General features: G+C 32.1%; 2 long non-coding RNA genes across 2 annotated transcripts in view; both read left to right on the forward strand.

Moving 5' to 3' along the window:
- LOC143225254 (uncharacterized) overlaps nt 1–22,911 on the forward strand; it is a 135,092-nt gene that overhangs the window by 5,079 nt on the left and 107,102 nt on the right. The window lies entirely within an intron of this gene.
- LOC143225256 (uncharacterized) lies at nt 12,894–19,327 on the forward strand. Its single transcript, XR_013013752.1, has 2 exons — nt 12,894–13,043; nt 18,959–19,327. It is a non-coding gene; the product is annotated as an uncharacterized LOC143225256 (long non-coding RNA).

Genomic DNA, 22,911 nt, shown 5'->3' on the forward strand with positions numbered 1-22,911 from the left:
GTCATCCAATATAACTTCTGTCTATTAGAGACTCTAGTTACTTTCGATGTTACTTTTTAGTCGTCAGTAGCGACTCCAATGCTATTTGCTGTTCATCATTCCATTCCGGTACCATCTTAATTACATGAAATTGTTTCATAAAGCGGAACTCTTAAAATATTACATAAAACTGAATATTTATTTTTGAAAGCCTCGCAGATTGTATAAGAAAAAATGACGTTGAGTTTTTATTCTATTTTATTTGTAAAAAACAAATAATGGAGATACGTGTAAAGTCAAAGCTAATATAAATTACAAGACAAATAACTTTAAAGCATTACTAACAAAACCGATATCCGCATTTGAGGACGTGGATGCACTATAAGAGTAACTGTCAGTCCAACTCTTCGATCAGATCATAGTAGCATAAGAGTTGGCGGCAGGTGGTGTCAACTAGTTGCTCTCACTTTAGCTGTCAATTCAAAAGTAAGAATTCTTATGCTCAGATCACCATTTGTGTAACTATACGCTAAGATTCTGAAATAAACAAACAGACTTAAAATAAAAAACAACAACTGTTGAACAAGCCCCTTATTTAGAAACATGAACTTAAATTTATTTGTTACTGTGTATATGGAACTAGAACATATCATTTTAAATAGTATTTATTATTTGTTTTTGGATGTTCTTGCAAACATTATTTCGGGCTAGCAATGCTAGCTGTTCTGAGGTTTGAAAAGATAGACTAGATGGATAGTAGCTAGTTAATAGCACCCATCACAAACTCTTGGGCAACTATTTTCAAAACCTCATAACGGGCACCTGGCCTCAGAGATTAGAACATGAGTTTTGTTCTTCGTGTAACGGGACACGTACAAAGAACCGATGATTGGTCTTCCGGCACGTTCACTGCTGGCCAATTGCAGATAATGAAAGCGAGATAACTCGGTAACTTTTGTCAACTCTACGTATAATGAAGTCATAAGATCGAAATATAAATATATTTTAAGTGAGTTTCTTAAGACACATGGCGGTAAAATATCGCAGGCACATCTCGCCTCTTATAACATTCTCAATTTCAAACGCAAAAAAAAAAAAAAAAAATCTACCATATAATCCAAAAGATATTTCACGAGATTAAAAACGTTGACTGAAAGAAAGTTTTCAAAAACTTTATGAGATTTTAAACGTGAGAGGTAATATATTTGCGATTTAGAACTTTATGAAGCACGTTAAGGGCCCATTCCATAACTCGGAACAGATATAACATGCGAAGCACGGCAACAGTTTCCTAAGACCATATTTGTTAGCCATGACAGCACATTTATTCCCCTTGCTTGAATAGGGAATGAGTAAAGTGAACCAGGATGTCTAGCGAGGATGGCCATTAAGTAAATTTAGTGTTTTCAGTGCATAAATATAGAATATTTCAGAAATATCACTAATTTATGACTACTTTTTAGATACAACAAAGCTTGGAAAGTTTGCAAAGCAACACGAGGGCTATCTGCGGTAGCTGCCCCTAATTTAGCAGTGTAAGACTAGAGGGAACTTCAGCTTGTCATCACCACTCAACTCTAACTCTTGAGCTACTCTTTTACCAACGAATAGTGGGATTGACCCTCACATTATAACGTCCTTACGGCTGAAAGGGCGAGCATGTTTGGTGCGACGGGGATTCGAACCCGCACCCCTCAGATTACGAGTCGAACGCCTTAACCCATCTGGCCGCTTTGGTTATCTGATATTAAGTGATATTTAAGATACGGACAATGTTTTAAAATATTATAGACTGTTTTAGAAGCTAAGAAGTTTATAGCTATAATACTGTTAGTTTGTTTATTTGATCCAGAGACTTGCGCAGAGCTACTCGAAAGCTATATGAACTGATAGACTAGATAGGAAACAGATGTGAAATATAATCTTTCAATTGTGGTGAAAAGTACGAAAAGAAAATGAAATGTAATTCGTGATAAGTTCTGCAATCAGTTTGCTTTTGCAAATAAAATATTAAAACATTTAAGTTTACCAGTGCGCTTTTGTGGCATTTCTTGCGATTGTATCGCATCTGATATGTCTGTTGTTCAGCTTAAAATTAATAACATAAATTCTGCAACTTACAAAAGATAAAGTAAGCTTTGATGTAAGGATTTTATCTTATTTATTTCTTAAAGTATATCATAACATTTTAGAGAAGTTTAATTACAGTGAATAAACTAATCGATAAAATTAGTTGTAAACTTCGCTTTTAAGGAGAAACATTGAAATTCTACTGAAAAGTGTTTACAACTTTTAATTTTAAAACGTTTTTGGAAATTGGTCAGTTAAATAAAAATATATATTTTAATTACTTGGTAACAGACAGACATTGTCATCAATACATATAAATAAGCATGTAACAATATGAATCTTTGTCAAAGGAACTCCAAAAGGTAGTTCTTTTGCTCAACACGTGTATTGTAGGTTTAGTTTTAACAACTTCCTTATTGTAATATATGTTTTATATCTTTTACTTTTTTACAATTATAGGTAAATTTCCTTCAATTACAATTGTATTTGTTTTGAATAGTAAGTAGGAAAGTTAGGGAAACCGGAAAAATAAAGACGACTACATAACATGTTTACCAAGTTATTTGATGATTCCTTTGAAATAGTCGCAATTTGTTTCTAATGTATAGTTATACTTGAAAACAGTTTTTATTCAAGTCTTTTACACAAATTTCTCTTTCAAAACACGTAAGTGATGCAAAAGAAATATTAATGGAATATTTTCATCCGAAAATGAATATTTATTAGATAATATAAAAAATCGGTACATTTTATGTTCTATGAACAACTTTTTTTTCAAGTAAAGAATTAAAAGACGTATTGAAATAATAAAATAAAAATTCAACTGGTTTAGAAATACCTCAATATATTCCTTTTCCGCAAAATTTAATGTGAAAAATAGAAGTGGCACACAGTAATTTTTATATATTAGTTTAAACTTTCTATTCTTGCGGTATAACATTAGAAATGATATGATTGGTTTATTTAATAACATATATCTTTAGATGATAATTATTTTTACCTATTTATTAAGCATAATTATGCTTTTAAAGATATGTAATCGTTTTTTAGATAATTGTTAAGATATCCAAGTTTCAACACGATATTAGTAATCATTAAAATATTACTATTTTTCGTATTTAAATAATATTTCAAAATTTAATAATGGATACCAAAGTTTATACAATATATGCTACACTGATTATGATTATTTTTCAAAGATGACATGTACAATTTCGACGAAAATAATTTTTCAGAAAATCGTATATTAACTTACTAAACTAGAAAACGTTTTCTGATTTGGAATGACTTTTTTGATTATATTGTTTTTTTTTAGACGTTAAGAGATACACATTATATTTTACAAGAGACTAAGATGAATATATATTTTCTTGATATATTGATTATTGATAAAAACTGTGGAGTCTTAGAGATTCACGTGTAATATACGTCTAGTAACTTTCAACATTTACATTTTCATGGCAAGCTTCTCTAGTACATCAATTGAAATGCCACGCTTTGCTTATGTAATACGTTTTATAATTTAATTCAAAAGTTAGAGGACGTAGGTTTACTGAACTGAGACTTTAGTAAATTAATATGATTATGTTGATATTATATTACACTCAAGTTTCTATTCAATTAGAACTAAAAATATCTAGAGTTATTGGTTTCTTTGTTTGTAATTAATCACAAAGCTACACAATAGACTATCTGTGCTCTACCCATGACGGGATCGAAACCCGCTTTCCATCGTTTTAACTCGGCCGATATAACGTCATACCACTCGAAGCGGGGGAACAATTAGGTTTATAATAAGTGAGAAAAAAAAACATGAAGTATTATTGCCCATAGCCCTGCTGTTAAAATAAATGTGAGCGACGGAAGCCAATTTGTTATTTCTGTACAAATAATTATATTAGTGTGATAGATGTATTTCTGGATTTACTTTATTTCAGATTTAATAATAATTTAATTATTTATATTATGTAGAAGAGGCTAAATATTTACTTTTAAGAATATTCTGTCACTTAGACTTTTAGAAGAGATGAACTTTCAAAATATCATTTTGTTTGGTAATTAGTTTTATAAAAATAATGATGGAACGGTCATTAAAGAAAAGGTACCTGGTATATATATAATTTAAATTTATGGAAATTAAAATGTAGAAACCTGGGAAGGTTTAATGAAACATAGATGTAGTGTTACAAATGCAACTGAAAACAACTGCAACCTCAAGTTGGTAGAACAGTTACTGTACTGTATTTATTTAAGAGCTGCACTGCAACTCATGCTCAGAAACAATATATCTCCTCGTCGTAAAATAGTTATCGTAGAGTCACGTGGTATATGAAACCGAACATTTAACGTGATTACTCGTTGGTAGCAATTCACCTGAATAACATAGGAGAGAAAATATCATTTATTTACGAACACCCTTTATATGTTGTCTTAAACTGTAATAGTAATGTTTTGGTTTCAATGCGAAAATATTCTAAGTATAATTTTATATAATTTCGTTCTAGATTCAAAATAAAAACCCAAAATAATTTTAATAGTTTGCAATTCTTGATGTAACATTTTTCTTCCGCTGTGGAAAATAAGCTGAAACTTTAATTAATTGAAATAACAGTCTGCAAAAGAAACCTGAGTTTGAGATTTACGAGAAGATAATACACTGAAAACAATTAACTTTTAAAAGGATAATGTTACTTCTGAAAAAATAATAAAACAATATTAAAAAAGGGACCAACAAATTCGGCTGGAAGAATATATTTGTGCTGCATTTTAAAGAATTTGTGTAATACGAACGACAAATCTATTAAAACCTTTTCAAACTGAAGAGTACAGTTAAAACTAGTCTGCATGTATTAAGTTACAGATGGCACAATGTGAACAAAGAAGGAATTATCTTTAGATTTACTTCCTTAAACTCTATTTCCAATCTTTATAGAAGGCAGTTAAAATTACGTTTAATAGTGTTCACTTGTAAGCGGCTTTATTAACTTGATTAAAGACGCAACCAAGTTTTGTTTAATGTTATTTTCATATTGTGTTTCTGCTTTTAAATGACGAAAAGCTTAAAGAACAGAAGCGAACCATTTCATTTGAAGATCTCTTGTGACAAGGTTTAAAGCACAATACCCACGTGGATTAGAAATGTTTTTCTTGTATATGAAGCTAGAAGACTTGCTATTAACATAACGTCACATGAAGTAGAGAATTAAACTCAAACTAATAAAATATTTATTTAAATAGAACTTTAAGTAGGTTTTAATACAAAAACAAAATGGTTAGTTATGTTGCTTCAAATAATCTGGGATTCAACTACAAATGGAGTTTTGTTTTTCAGAATGCGTTTAAATATTTTAAGCCGAAAGTCTTAGGAGCTTAGAGTAAAACAGTACAAATATAATGATCTAGAAACGATGACGTTAGGTTGAGATTCTAATTTTACTTGATGGATATATAACAAAATTAAGTATGTGAATACAGAATTGGGAGATGCTTTAAAATTTATGCGTGTTTGAAAAGTTACTGGTTTCATGTATGGACGTTTTACCTTTTACGAAAATAACAATTAAAATATCCAAAAAATAAACGAAGAGAAAATGTTCGGTTCCCTAGTGGCACAGCTGCATACCTGTGAGCTGACGCCGCTAGAAACCGCGTTTAGATACTCGTGGTGAGCATAGCACAGATAGCCCATTGTGTTGTTTTGTGCTTGATTCCAAACATAAAATTTTTTAAGATATTTGACAAACGTGACCTCAATATTTTAAAATATTTTTAAAAGAAATATATTAAAACATAAAATTGTAAATATGGTATTTCTCATTTCAATCGTCTGCTTAACATCTTAAAGAATTATTATTTAATATGATAATGTGTTTTGAAGATAATTTCATATTCATAATGGATTACTAACAATAATCATGAATTAATTATACTGTATTAAAGATAACTGAACTGTTTTTAAGTCTTGCATGAAATACGTATCTGGTAAAACATTTATCGTTAGGAATCTTCCCATAATTCTATAAATCACATACTAACAGAGGCGTCACGAGTGAATTATTTGACATTTCATATTTGATTCATTGAAAATACTGACTGTTCATCAGCAGAATGATTTGTTTGTTTGTTTTGGAATTTCGCACAAAGCTACTCGAGGGCTATCTGTGCTAGCCGTCCCTAATTTAGCAGTATAAGACTAGAGGGAAGGTAGCTAGTCATCACCACCCACCGCCCACTCTTGGGCTACTCTTTTACCAACGAATAGTGGGATTGACCGTCACATTATAACGCCCCCACAGCTGGGAGGGCGAGCATGTTTAGCGCGACGCGGGCGCGAACCCGTGACCCTCGGATTACGAGTCGCACGCCTTACGCGCTAGGCCATGCCGGGCCTTCAGCAGAATGATGCCACAGCTAATTTCATAGCTGATGGCATGTGTTACAGCCTTACTGAAGGAATATATTTGTACAAGATTTTGATATTACATAGATCCAAAATACAAAACATTTAAAATAATGCAATATTCAATGTTCTCCATCTAAACAAAAAATCTCGTACATCAGACCACTTATAGCAGCAACGAGCTTCGAAAAAACGCATAAAAGTGATCTAGAGTAACACTCCTCAAAATGCATACGAAAGAGAACCTCTCAACTCAAAAATCACTTCACAGGCAATAGGTATATTTTATGTGAAGTTACAGGATAATAAACAATGAATTGAAGATATCAAATGTACAAAAGTTAAATGATCAAAAGCTTTCAGTCTTTCCGCGAAATCAACGATTACATGAAAGAGATTTGTGGTTGAGAAACTGAAGTAACACTAATCCTGTTCAATCTTGTTTCATCAAATACGTGTCATATCATCCACATACTTTCACATACTAATCCTGTTCAATCTTGTTTCATTAAATACGTGTCATATCATCCACATACTTTCAGTGTATTTTTATATCTTTCTTCTGCTTAATATGATCCTGTAAACCAACATTCATGCTTTCTGGAGGGTTTATTTAAAGTTATGAACTAAAATTGGCATCTCGGTCCATCCTAGAATCTTTGAATTTTCGGTTTTGAGCAAAAAAAAAGAATGGTCACGATATTAAACACCATAAGTAATAGGAAAAAATTAATTCATGGGCAGAGTATATCCTGAAACATTTTTTTTTTAAAGTGTATGTGCTAATGGTAGATGATACGTCTATAACTCGCGATTTACAAGAGGTCACGGTTGTTAAAACATTTTGTTAGTGCATCATGATATAATTAACATCTTAACTACAGTGTTACGTATGAAATTCTCCTAGGTTTATAAAAAAGGCAATGTTTACTCATAGTCGCCATCTGATTGTAAAATACTAGAAAAAATGCTTTTTTTGATTAAATGGCTGAGAATGTCACTCGAATGTGACACCCCTCTCTTTACTGTCTTATATAGCTGGGTAAAAGAAAGAATCCAAAGTTAGATCATTGTATGTTTCAATCTTTCATATTTTCTACTTGTCAGAGAAATTTTTCTTCATGAGATAAAAAAAACTAGCTTAATATTGTCAGTAGTTAAATATTTACGGTGCATAAAATGCCCAATGATTAAGCTGTGGACTTTAACAAGTTGAGTTCGAATCCATGGGATACCATTACATAGTACTTCCCTTATTTTAAGCCATGGTGCGTTAGAGCTATGACAGTCGATTCTTTTACTCTAGATGGTTGGACAGCAACAGTTAACGTTAGTAGCTTTTACCATAAATACGAATACTTAAATATTTTTCAATATTCATCTTTTAAAGCAAATTTAAGACATAATTTTGTCATTTACAGCTTTGTTTATAAGTTTGTAAACGCATGAATCTTGACAATAGCGCGACAGATCCTAAATAGACAAGATAAGTTATTTAAAGAAAAATGATTAAAGTTTTTTTTATTTTTATCTTCTCTATAATTTGACACGCTAACCAATGAGTAGTGGTCGGTACTTCAAAGATGGGGATGACTCAATAACATGCCTAGACTACGAATATGTTAACGGTATTAGCATCATGTATTATGTATAAACTACGTAAGTAGATATTAATATATTTACATTCTAAATTATGGTTTTATGAATAATTACAAAATAAAAATGTCTTTGTGTCCTGCAATTTTTATTAACTTCTATGTGACCCTAGAAACTTACTTTCCATACAAAAATACATATTTCTAAGTGGATTTGCTTCCTGTACTCTATATTGTACATCAAAATACACCGCTACTTGCTTCAAATAGTCTTTCTAGTTTCTTAGACGAATTACAACCTCTATTTAATTCTGTAAAGTAATAGAAGTTTCTAAATAAATGATATGTTATTCATCTAAGTAATACTTTCTCTAATTTCAAAGTCGTTTGCTCACTTAGTTCAGTTGTAGATTCTTTAGATTAGTAAATCCCTCTTATAAATATTTAGTTTATAAATCATGCTGTATAATAACACACGTTTCAGTAATTTTACATCAAACATTATTTTTGAGTTTTTATAAGTAATTTAATACTAGATCATGACAAAAATAGTTATATAAAAATCATTTTGAATATAATTTAATGAGCACATCATTTAGTCCAACATTTTTTAAAGGTGTTAGGCTTAAATCATGTGACTATATTATTGAGGAATAAAAACACACAAAAATCGAATATTTTATATCTTTTCTCGAAATACAACAGTTTCTGTTTTTTTTCTGCTTTGAGGATATAAGTCCGTAATCTTTAATTTTTAATAGTAATTCAATCAACTCAGATAAGAAAGTGTATCAGTTAATTACTGATATAAGAACAAAGCGGATCTAAAAGAAGATTTAAAAACTGATGGTTATTGTTTAAGATGTCAGTGAAATGTATTTTACCGTTAGCTTGAAGGGAACATCTTGAAATACAACGATTTCCTTGTTTATGTTAGAGCAAAAATTCACAATAGGTTTCATTATGCCAATTGCGGGAATCAAATCCCGGATTTTAGTGATTTGAATTGGTAAAGTTACCTCTGACCAGTTGAGTATAAAAGACAACTACTGTCCCGTATTTTGGACAAGTTATGTCATCTTTATTGTAAAAAAAACACTAAAGATATAGTTCTGAACTTTAGTTTCTTAGATCTACGGGCCAAGCGCGTAAGGCGTGCGACTCGTAATCCGAGGGGTGTATAATGTGACGGTCAATCCCACTATTCGTTGGTAAAAGAGTAGCCCAAGAGTTGGCGGTGGGTGGTGATGACTAGCTGCCTTCCCTCTAGTCTTACACTGCTAAATTAGGGACGGCTAGCACAGATAGCCCTCGAGTAGCTTTGTGCGAAATTCCCAAACAAACAAACAAACTTAGATCTACACTGAACAGTTTGTATAATTCTCCACAGAAAACTATTTTGAAACTTTTAACTTACAAGTTAAACTTCTGCTTGAAGAATCAACTTCACTTTTGAGAATATTAACAGTTCAAAACTATATGTTATAATATTATTCATGTTTTTGTTTAGCACAAAATTACATAATAGGCTAGTTCCAGCCTGTCCACCAGTATATTATTGTTATTTGATTTGGAGCATAGCCATAATAGTTATTTCCACTGCTAGGAATCTAACCCCAGATTTTATTGTTATAAGTCCGTAAGTTTACCGCTGATTCACTGGATAGTTTTAACTTTGTTTCATCCTTACAAGTACCAATGTTTTCTATCAACTTATTTTTGTACATATGTGTCGTTCAAACAGTTTTAAGAAATTTTCATGAGTGAAATATTTTTTACGTCTTCAGGGCCGGGCGTTGCTCAGTGGTTGACATCGAAGAGCTCATGGTTTGCTTTTCGTTGTTCTAAAAACGCGCCACGCACTTTGGAGCTGTAATTGCATTGTAAGAGTGACATTGAAATATCACTCTTATGTCTAATAATAGTAGCCCAAAAGTTAGTAGAAGCTGATGTTGATCAGCTGCCTTACTCCCCTGTTCACCCGTTCAAAATATGGGACGGCTATACGCAGACAATCCTTGAACAACTTTGAGTAAATATCCGAAAGAAAATAAACAAATAAAGGTCCGCGGCTTACCAGACATCCGCAAATGTGTAAGCATATTGGGACTTAGGACATTATGAACTTACGTACACAATCTTCCTCACTTAATGTTTGGTTACCTATTGTTTTTCACCCAAGATTTGTTGAATGACTGGAGTATCCCCAACACGTTTTGGGTGCCAATAGTGCAACTATTCCTCACGAAAATTGTGTGTAATGTAATTTCTATCAATAATACAATTATTTTAGGCCAGGATTAGGTTCATAGCTGAGTCGCCAGAATATGGATTGAGGTATCATAAGTTCTAGACACAATACCGTTGAGATTGCTTTGGACTTTTAGCAGTAGCTTAAATAGTAAAGTGTCGCTAAAACCAGGTATTCAGCTCAAAGAGCCGAACAAGGTCCTTCTCGTGGTGCGTGCTGCCAGGCGCGTGCCTTTCCTAAGTTTTGCACATGTATAATAAACGGCCAGGTTTTTCTGACCGGGCCGTTTGTCATGCACGTGCAGAATATGATGTTGTTCTGTTTGAAAAATCCTAATTCCGATACAATTACAAAGCGCAAATTTCTCAGTTTAATAACAAAAAAATCCGTTACCCCTGATACTCTTACCCTTCCCTTGCATATTTGTCGGATTAACATATTTATATTTATATGATTTATCTAATTTTGTGGTTGAATTTCCAATATCACATATGACATAAATATCTAATTCTCTCTTATTCAGCAAATTTAATTAGATTTTCTTGTTACAATAAATTCTTACGTTTAGAAGCTATAGCTTCCACATGCTACTTTCAGCTGGCAGAATAACAAATTAAATGTTGTTAAGTTTAAATCGAATAAGTTATTTGGTATGGACGACTTTATGTTTCAAGTGTATAAAGTTAGAAAAAATATTAATTAATTTCTTTGTTTTGTTTTCATTAAAGCTTCTCAGTTCTAACAACAGGAGCAATATATTTTATTAATTAAAAGTTTTACTTCTACATAGCCTGACATAGTCTAATTAAACGTTTTATTTCTGAATAGCCTAACATAGTTTAATTAAAAGTTTTATTTCTACATAGCCTGACATAGTTTAATTAAAAGTGTTATTTCTACATAGCCTGACATAATTTAATGGCTAAGACGCTTGACTCATGATATAAGTGTCGCAGTTTCGAGTAGTTGTGGCCAAATATGTTCGTGTAGTCAGCCGTATGGGCGTTTTATGTGACGGTCAATTTCACTATTCGTTGGTGAGGAGAGTAGCCCAATACTTGGCGTGTTTGATGTTGACTAACTGCCTTCCCTCTAGATTAAGGAAAATTAGTGCATGTGTAGCTTTTCGCAAATTTCAAAATAAAACCAATCAAATTCTACAGACTTTAAACGTGATGAAATAATCTTTTCCCACAACATTCAGCAGCGTATAAGTATTATTACGAAACTCAGATATGTTAAGTATTAAATCATATTGTATTATTTTATTACATAGTTTTCGCATTTACCAAATATTGCGATATCGTTTAAATAAATTCACATCATACATAAATAACATGCACTATATGTTTTGTTTTTCTTATAGCAAAGCCACATCGGACTCTCTGCGGAGCCCAGCGAGGGGAATCAACGCTGATTTTAGCGTTGTGAATCCGTAGACTTACCGCTGTACTAGCGAGGGGTAACATGAAGTGACTTTGTGGTTTACATATTTTGATCTAAAGTAACCAACGTTAAGCTGTTTTTGTATTTTTCATTCATCTCTGATTTTTAGACCGTAGTTAGATATCCATTAATTCATATCCGTGTCTAAAACACCTTTAAACATTGATAGATATCCATTAATTCATATCCGTGTCTAAAACACCTTTAAACGTTGACAACGTTGTCTTGGCACTGTAAACGGGTAGATTTTTTAGTACAGGGTCCGCCAAAACTGCAATAATCTACAATGACATCTGTTGGTATAATTAATAATGTCTAATACTTGTCCGCTATACACTGGCATGCTATAAGAATGATACCCTCCATCGCAAAAGTCAAAGTTTCATGCGTAAGGCCATTAATTTCTATCTTTATGTTATTTTTCGAATCATGTAGTGTCCGTAGCTTGTTGATATACATTCTGACCTTTAAGTAATCTCATAAGAAAGAAGTATGTTGCTGATTAATCCGAGGATCGTGAAAGCCAGCTTATATCTCCATTACCGGAAATTACTCTTTTTGGAAAGAGCCCACGCAACACTGCCATTGTTGCTCGTGCTGTATGACAGGTCACTCCACCTTTTAGAAATCACTTTATGACATGCTCAGAAGAAGTAACACAAAGTTCTTTGAAAAGCGATGGTGGAACATTCATTTTTGTAATAAAACTCACCAATAAGAGAACGCATTTAGTTTCTCCGTCCGTTCATCGTTACAGTTCGAGCCATTTATGTTCATTCTAAAAGCAACAATATTTTTCATTATTACTTTGGAAACTCTGCGTACAGTTCTTAGGTTTCTTTAGGCAGACCCTGTAAAACCTTTTTTACGAAGGAATTATATTTTACCACAACACATTAATAGTTAAACGACACTGTTACATGCGCAACTTTTTCTACTGAATTGTAATTAAAATCCCAGATAATGAAAATAACGCATAATACTGTTAAGCAACTGGAAGCTTAGAGTGTGTTTCTATTCATTTAACTTAAAATCTTCATTTGTTTGTACTTTTTATGGGTAAGAAGCTCTAGAGTCTTTTAGTTGTTTCAGTATTCGTCTTTTAATTTACTGCTGTCCACTTAGTGAAGGTGTTGTTTTATTCACAGCTGTTTGGTTCAGTGAACGTACACCAAATATACCAAAGCGTTAAAGAAGCGCACAAGGAATACTAGGATTATATTGATTGAACTTCGAGCTCATCATTTACAGGAAGTACATTAGAACACGAAAGAAAACCAAAGGAACAATTTCTTAGTGAAAAGTTTGTACTTCAATCCGTAGTCTTTATAAATATTTAATGAAAACAGTTTTACTTTCGTGTGATTTTTGCATTTTGTCGAATAAAAATAATTACGAACGTTAGTACATAATAGCATACAATTGTATAGTATAGTATAGAATAACAAAGCATAGTACATAATAGCATAATATTGTATAGTATAGTGTAGAATAACAAAGCATAGTACATAATAGCATAATATTGTATAGTATAGTGTAGAATAACAAAGCATAGTACATAATAGCATAATATTGTATAATATAGTACAGGAAACCATAGCATTGCATAGTAGAGTATAATATAGCATAACATAGTATAGAATAGCGAAGTATTGTTTCTCAGGTTATCATTAGTTTTACTGCAGCATTTCTTACTGTATAACTCATGAATCGGTAATTTATTAAATTTATTTGGTAAATGGTACTTCAGCCCTCATCTAACCTAAACTAAAGCAAGTGTGCGTCACCTCACACCTGATTTCTCAAAATAGTAGGAGTCATGAAAACCAAAATACATTTATCTAGATAGAATAGTTTGATTACTGTCTGCCTGTTACGATTTTAGTGATTGGGGTGCAAGGTGACTATAATGGGGAGAAGTGCCGTGCACCTTATAAGTGTCGAGGGTGTTGGTATAATAAGCCTAAACAAAAACATAATATGAAATCATCAAACCAAGAGCCGTGTACATAATATTTATTATTGTTTCTCAATTAAGAAATGCACTATTATATCACCAACGTTTTTAATACCTATCAAGCCTCTTTAACCACCGGAGACTTTAAATATAAAAAAAATAAAAATTTCTTTCTTATTTTTTTTGCCTATACATTTCATTGTATACTTCAGTACACAGACTTACAACAATATTAGGTTATACTTTTCTTGCTAAGCGACATCACATAAAAACTATTGTTTTTAAACGCATCGGATTTTTTATATATTAGAAGTTATGAATTTGATATGGAAGAAATTATTTTAATTATCTATGAAATGTGAGGTTAGGGTATAATATGGTTAGGATGAAACGCTAATATTTGTTTCGTCTTTTTGACGGGTTATACACCAGTGTAAAATTAACTCTTTGTGTACCAAATTCTATAAGTTGTCTTTTTTTACGTTCCCTAATGATTCAAATGTCGTACTCCAACAAAGCATTTTTGTGTTGAAGCATTAACCCTTAAACAAAGAGAATGTTGTGGGTAACAGCATCAGTTTATGATAGCCGCCGTTCAAGGGTTAAAGCAAGTATATCTTTAAAGTAGCAATATTCGAAGTTACTTCTGTTGGGATATAACACATTTTATTTTTGTGGGATTGGAGTATAATGATTAAGAAAATAAAAACGAATTTAGTTTAACTTGGCTACGTTGTAAGAGTGACATTAAAACAAAGCTACTGTATAGTTTGGCTCGATTATTCAAGTTAAACAAATAACCAATCATAGTATCAAACCGTAGGTAACTAAAGAGAAAATGGGATACTTGCCAAAGTAATAGCAATATAGTGTTCTAGAGCTTAACATATGTTAGCGATTAAGAGTCAATTGTTAAATAAAAAAGGCTGGGATAATAACACAAAAACTAGTTAATTGTCAAAAAAGGCTGGGATAAAAACTCAAAAACAAGCTAATTGTTAAAAGAAAGGCTGAGATAAAAACAGAAACACAAGTTAATTGTTAAATAAAAAATGCTGGGATAAAAACACAAAAACAAGCTAATTGTTAAAAGAAAGGCTGGGATAATAACACAAAAACGAATTAATTGTTAAAAAAGGCTGGAATAAAAACACAAAAACAAGCTAATTGTTAAATAAAAAAGGCTGGGATATAAACACAAAATCATGTTGATTCTTTAAAAAAGGCTGGGATAAAAACACAAAAACAAGTTAATCCTTTTAAAAAGGCTGGGATAAAAGCAGAAACACAAGTTAATTGTTAAAAAAAAAGGTTGGGATAAAAACTCAAGCACAACTTCAGAAATTTTTGCAAAGAAAAACTAAGCTTCAGAATAAATTAAATATTAAATAACCGACTTGTTTATTTATCGCTTACCGTTGGTGTAATCCACATTTTGCATCACATTCACATCTTAAAGTACTAATTGTAGGGAACTGATAAAACAATGAAACCACTCATTTTATACGTAAAATACACAAATAACTCAAGTGCTAATAAGTAAGATTTATTGAGATATTCTAATAATTTTTGCCTGCACTTTTTTTATCTAACGTATTTATTATTAGAGATTCTATCGCCAACAAAGATAATTTGTTCCATAAATATTTTAGAAGTTGGGTTTTAAAGTTACGGTGGTAATAAGTGTCAATTTTAGGGCTTTCTTGTTGTAAAATGGCCCAGCATGGCCAGGTGGTTAAGGCATTCGACTTATTTTAACATAAGTAGACAATATCTATCTCGATCTCTTTATATTTATTACGAAATTTGGTGTGAGAAACATTGTTGAAGTTGAGAGTGTGTGAGAAAGCAACCTGTTTCTGGTCAGTCTCTAAAGGGTTAGAAGATTACAGTACTCTTCAGTCACCAGAAAAGAATTAGAATGAGCGGATAGAACAGTTGCTTTTCCAAATTCAGCCTGCACGGAGATTACAAGATCTTCTACGGTTATCAAACGTTATAATTTGAGAAATAGGTTAAAATATGAAAGATAGGGCCTAGTCAGGCTTGATTTTCAAGAAAATACACGAGTTCAACAGAATGAAAAAGAAGACCGAGAGGTGTGAGAGAGAATGAATAAACCGAAATAAGCGAAAGAAGAAAATAATATACAGCCAGTAAGAAACAAAATCCATTTCTAGTTTATGTTTTATTGATTAACCAGCAGTAAACAGCAATCTGTTCTGAGGCAGCTGATAAGAATAAGTACATCCTGAATAAAGTTGATGAAAATAACAGGAGAAAACGCGAAAATTGTTTGATCAGAACACGTAAAACGATTCTATGTCATCCAGACCTCTCTCATTGCTAATTTATATACATACATATACACAAAAGACTCTTGATATCTATCTACCTTTTCTCGAGGGCGAAATACGATGCTAATGTTCACTGATGGCCTCAAGTCAGAAAACCCTTAAGTTGTTGTAAACAGAAAATTAACTGTTAAGGAAATTGCTAAACTAAAGTAAATAAACACAGAGAGAAACTAATTAAATTGATTTATTTCCTTTTCGTGGAATGCAAACAAAATAAAAGTTTTACTAACTTACAAAACAAAAGACCTGATTACCTTCGAGGCACCTCGGAACGCAGCGAGAAACTTTATAACTTCAAACTCTAGTGTAACTAAACATGCATGGATGTGCCCAAGAAAAAAAAAAGATTGCGAGGCAGAAAATAATCCCAGATTTCAAATGACATGTTTACGACTTCGTAAGAACTTTGAAAATTATAAAGCAAAATATGCTGATAGTTAAATTTTAGAGTTTGACATCAACGTCTTTAAAGAATAATCTTTTCACACTATTTTAGTCAATTATAAGGCTCACAGAGGTGTACAGTTTATAGATTTACTGCTTGGTGTTATGATTAAAGCTAATTATTTAAAAACAGGCTAAAAAATTCGTATGGAAAATGTAGGTTTGTAAAAATTTTGTCTTGTAAGATATTTTCAACCCGAAATTCTTTTGATGTTTAAAGAAATGGATTTTGATAACCAATTTTCTGGCTTCATATATGTTAACTTGTTTCAAGTACACAACATGTTAACTGGCTGTGCCAAATAAAGTTTGACATATGTCAACTTGCTTTATATTCGCAGTTTGATGTATGTTAACTTATGCAGTTTTCAATTAAATAAAACTTCTTCAAGTATAACATTAATTATTCGTTGGGGAATAGTTTATGTGAAAATGATATCAAACTTCATGTGTGTGTTTGTGCGCATGCGCACGAAGTGGAACAAAACTACAAATAAGAAAACCAGAAACAAAATAAAGTTAGGCCTACTGTATAAGGAGGCTTTCCTTTTATGTATAACCAATGTGATCAAACAGGACTCACTATATCAAAAATAGAGGTTTTTGCAACCCATTTGAAGATAACTAGAAGTTCACAAACAAAAACAACTAAATCAGCAGAGAGGTATTTGTGTGGAGCCAGAGAAGTTTATTATTTTAATGAAAATGATAATAAAATCTTACAAAATTGTTATATGAAAGCAATCTAATCTCTAGATCCTGTTGAGTAGAAATAAATGTATGGCTTGTTATCAACTCGAATACACTGCATTTATTCTGTTACTTCGTAAAGTAAAAATAAGAAACTAAAAAAAAAGAAATTAGAGACTCTTACAAAAAAAAACGTTTAACTAAGTTAGCTCATAAAAACAACTCAATAGTTATAATGATATAAGTATTTATGTAAAACTTAATGCCATATCCTAATTAAAATACCTTTGTTTTAGATGTTTGTTTATGGATATACGCACGATGCTACAAAAGGGCATTATGCCCTAATCGTCATTAATTTTAAGTTAATAAATTAGTTTGTTTGTTTGTTGTTAAGCGCAAAACTACACAATGGATTAACTGTTCCGTGCCGATTGTGGATATCGAACATTATTTTTAGGGTTATAAGCCCTCAGATTTGCTACTAAGCCACTAAGGGCTCAAATAAACATAACCAACGACAACTATTGGGCTAATAGAAATATTTAATCAGAGCTTTTTAAAAATCATATTTGTGACCCTAATGTGCGGACACAAACCATAGACACTAAGATTTACATTCGGTATCATAACTACTAAAATATGCCCGGCCCATTGTACTTTGTAGAAGTAAAATGAGGTAAAAGTGCAAAATGTGTGAAACGTACACAAAGTATAACGCAATTCACGCAGATTTATAAACCAATATTGATTTTTCTTGATTTTTCGAATATTTACAAATGATTAACATTTAAAATGCTGAAGATGAATTACTGATGATTAGATGAAAAAAGATTTATGTCTTAAATGATTATTCACTATTCGGCTCATAGCTTTTTCATCAAAATTTAAACTATCTCAAGCAAAGTAGAAAATATAGACAGGGATGATTTACATTTCTTCGTACAATTAAGTTTAGAGTCTTCTGAGAAATTCTCTGTTTCTGATCTACAATATACATATATATGTGTGTTTACCAACACAAATTACATCATGGTATTTTGACTATTTTTTTATTCTACAAAAATAAAGCCAATGATTTTATGTAGTATTTAATAACAATAACCCATCTTATGAGTTTATACATTTGTGATAACGGGTTGGGCATGACATTATAGCGGACAGCTCATGGGACGCTGATTGAACAGTCTAAGGTTCGAAATGTAATGATGCTAAATATTCTCTGCTCTTTCAGTTATGAGCGTTTTCTAAAAGTGACAGCACATCTCACTATTCGGTTTAAAAAACATCTGACAAAAACGTGTGGGGACTTTCTGACGCTTGTTACTGCCCTCTAAGCGATTGGTGGGCCTGGCATGGCCTAGCGCGTTAAGGCGTGCACTTCGTAATCTGAGGGTCGCGGGTTCGCGCCCGAGTCGCGCCAAACATGCTCGCCCTCCCAGCTGTGGGGGCGATATAATGTGACGGTCAATCCCACTATTCGTTGGTAAAAGAGTAGCCCAAGAGTTGGCGGTGGGTGGTGATGACTAGCTGCCTTCCCTCTAGTCTTACACTGCTAAATTAGGGACGGCTAGCACAGATAGCCCTCGAGTAGCTTTGTGCGAAATTCCTAAACAAACAAACAAACAAACTAAGCGATTGGTAGCTATAAATTAGAAACTGCTGTACCAAATATTATAAACAGCTCTACCTAAGTATTAGAGACCTCTTAGGTTTAGTTTACATGCGTATAAGCCGCGGTTAATATTTAAACTTTCCCTCCCACAACAGGTCATAACAGCAACCTGGAAGTGTGCATGTTGATTAAGTGGCCAGGACAGAGACCCATAAGGTACAGGTATCTCTCCCTACTTTTGAACTACTGTCCATGGAGAGGACACCCAGCCAGCAGCATCTACTGCTACAGTGATATTTCTGGGCGTTTTTTAAACTAATTATTGGATTGAGTGTCAACTGTGTAACAAGACAATAGCCGAAAGTGAGAAGTATATTTGGCGGTATCAAGTCTCGAGCTCTGGAATGAGTTATCCGCAGCTAGAAAAATTAAAAAAAGGGGCAACGCTCTACCCAAACTGGCATCATTTTGAAAAATATGTAAGATAACGAAGAAGAGTAAATGAACTTGTTTTTTTACCAGAATTTGTCATTTATGAAATAAGATGTGATTGAATACTGTGCTATACGTTTGACGTATTTTGATATTAATTTAAAAGTTTATTTTTATCAGACACGATGGGCTTTTCATTTGGGAGCTGGTGACCACGGTTCGATTCAGTGTCATATCGCTCACTCTTCAACCATTATAAGAGTAATAGTCAATCCCTTAGAATGGATAGTTGTTGATACGGTACTGCTAACTGGTTGCTTCATTTTTTTCGGTTGTTCAAAATAACGGACGACTACAGATGGCCTAATAGCTTTGCCATAAATATGAATGTAATTTTATTTTATTGCTATATTAATTATACACTATGGGCTTTGCGTTTTGTATCTTATTTTGTGATTCCTTATCTCGAAGTTTTGAGAATATAAAAAAGTACAGTTTTCTAAAGTTACCAAGTTAATCAATATTGCATAACTAACTCTAATTAAACGTCTAATGTCTGTATTTGAAGCATGAAAAATTCAGTTCAGTAAGCTTCAAAGGATAACAATACGAGTTAGGTTTAATCAAGAAATATATATTTTAATATTAGAATATCTTTTCTTCCTGAATTTGTTCACTGATTCTAGATCCCTCATCCGTTTTGATCTTGTGTTTCGCTTTTTTTTTTCTTTAGCATAGTAATATTTGCTAATTAGAATCAAATAATCACCTTATTTAATAAGGGAAACAGATAATAGTCAACTTTCCGTGGCACTGAACATAATGCACATTTAACTATCTGTCTAGCACATTATATGTATTGATTTCGAAAGAAAAACTAACAAACAACAACTCATGCTTGAGTGAATTTTATTATTCATCCATAGAGCGATTTTCTGAAGAGGTAAGTCATGTGCAAACAATTGTTTGTGACTGTAATGGAGCATAACTACAGTTTTTAAACGAGAGGCTTAGCTTCTTGTAACGAGTTTTAAACTCTATCATAAAACATTAAAAGAAAAAGGCTATTAAAGAATGTTGCATACGGCTGGTTTCACAACAATTATTAACTTGTAACTTCTTTTTTAACTATTTATACGCTTGGTGTACTCTCAGTTTTTCGCCTAAACAAGTGCACTTTCAGTCCCACCCAGAAATTCATTGCCAATAATTAATCCATAAATCACTGTTCAAGCTTGATTATCATGTAAGCATGCTTGCTTAGTTTTCAAACTCTGTTGGATATACAAGACTATTTGACTTAATAACTATTACTTAATTTATTTAATATTTAATTATAATTTAATTTTCATAAAAAAGTGTTAAAAGTTAAGTATTTAAAAGTAATAATTAATTAAGTTTGTTACATAACTCTGTACGAGTTGTTCGTTGTGTGTGCAGTTTGATTGCTGTATAAGGCTGTAGTAATATTGTTGATGTTGTCTTATTGGAAGCTTACAAGTTTTGCTAGTTATGTGTAATATTTTTGTTACTAGAGGGCTAGGTAGTTTTAGAATTTTGTATCGCATGTTATAAATACGTGCAGATACAGCAAGTTAAGGAAGATAGAAAAAGTTAGTTAGTGAAAGAAAACGTGAAGTTAGCCGGCATGTGAATGCTTAGCCATAAAGGGTGATTTCTATAGTTTGTTTCACAGCTGTGATAAAAGGAGTAGAAAACATAATATGTTTTGTAAATGGGGTTCTAAAGTAACTGAACCAGCCTGTGTGGACTTTTGATGAAAGAAGAAAGGACAGCTATTTGAATCTCTGGATACAATTACGGTAACCAACAAGTGAAGTTAAACTATAAAAAGTTAAGTTAATGAAAGTGTAGTTAGACTGCATGATTGTTTGTTTAGCCATAACGGGCAATATTTAAACTGAGATTTACAGTTTAACAGAAATAATGAGAATAAGTTTTCTTGTCAAAGGGTGATGTAACCTAATTGGACCCGTCTGAGTGGATTTTGTTGAAGATGAGGCATTTATTTAAAATTAGGGCTACAACTGTGGTTACTTACGGGGTAACGTAAGTGAATTCATCGCATATTGTATATTGGGAAAATTTTTACACATACAACATTTGCGTAATTGTAGTAAAGTCTAAAATGAATTAACATTATTAGTGTGAGAGCTAGAAATATAGAGAAAGCTTAGACCTGATATTTACGGTTTTTACGTCGAAACCTGATAAATCATTACAAACAAATAGGCTAATATTTGTGGTAAAAATAACGTAAACTACATATTATTATTATTATTAACATTTCTGTTGATTGGTCATATAAAGATAAAAGATTCTTTAGAAAACATTTATAAATGAAGTATATCACTTTAAAAGTTACGATTTAAACGCCAAAAATGGCAGACCATTAGGCCTAAAACTTGTAATAGCTATCTGGCATAGTAAAGTGCCCATTATTGCAAGTGGAATTGAAATTTTCAACTTGATTGACATCTTATACACACGAAGGTTAAGCTGTCAGATCAGAGGACCCTAATGGTAAGATATAGCTATTTTTTCTTGTAAACTGATTAGATGAAAGATAGCCAATGTATCATGTCTATCTTCACATGGGATTTATTTACTTTTTGAATCGAATAATAGGATTGGTTTTCACTTTTATAACCTGTCAGCAGCTGAAAGAGGAATCATTTGCAACTGCATTACTTCTCAAACTCCAAACTTGCCAATCCATAGCCCGACACTTTAATCACTATGTCAGGTCTTGCCTTATTAGTACAATACCTGAGAATGGAAAATTGTTACTTACCTACTCGAAGTAATCACAGAAAAATGTTGTAAACACACATTTTCATCCAGTTTTTGGTTTTTCACTGGTTGAAATTACACTGTAAAACGAAGACTTAGACAAATGTGAAGTGATTTGGATAGATCCGATATGTATTGTTGACAGTTCAAGTCCATGAGATCATTAATAGTGACTTAGAGTATCCTGGAGTAACTAAAGCCACACAGAGAGATTTCAATAGAGAAACAACAAGGTTTTAAGAAATATACTGACAGTTGTTCTTGGTTTTTTAACGACAGTTTTTGTTTATCACGAACATCGATAATATACACAAAGTTACATTTATGAGCACATATCAGCTTGTAAATCATCGTTTAAGCGTCAGAACCATTGAGTTATAATCATAGGACAGTTTCTTAGCTTCCGCCGTAACTTGTTAATCTGTTATTACATGCTGGAGCTACACGCCCAGTTTTATGTCAATCTAGAGCTACAGAGATTATATTTTATAATTATATGGTGTTTTATATAGATAATGCAGTAAGGAAGGAGAGTCGAACCACTGTATAATAATGGCACGAGTACTTAATTTATTGGTAACGTTAATACGAAGTTAAATTAAGAAACAAAAAAATGTTAATATTCGAAATACATTATTCAGGATAATAAATAACTGAAACTTATATAAAAAATAGCCAATACTTGGACTAAAGCTTTACCCTGTAACAGCTATGTATGATAATCACAGATAGTAAAAGGTTTTACTAAAACACTATAAAATTTCGCTTCTTAAACAATAATTAGGTAAAACACAATACTAAAAAATAGTGAGTAACGAGAAACGTTGTTTTTCACCGCAAAATCCACAGTCTTTAACGTATT

This window comes from Tachypleus tridentatus, chromosome 9 (genome assembly GCF_004210375.1).
Source record: "Tachypleus tridentatus isolate NWPU-2018 chromosome 9, ASM421037v1, whole genome shotgun sequence".
NCBI classification, from domain to species: Eukaryota; Metazoa; Arthropoda; class Merostomata; order Xiphosura; family Limulidae; genus Tachypleus; species Tachypleus tridentatus.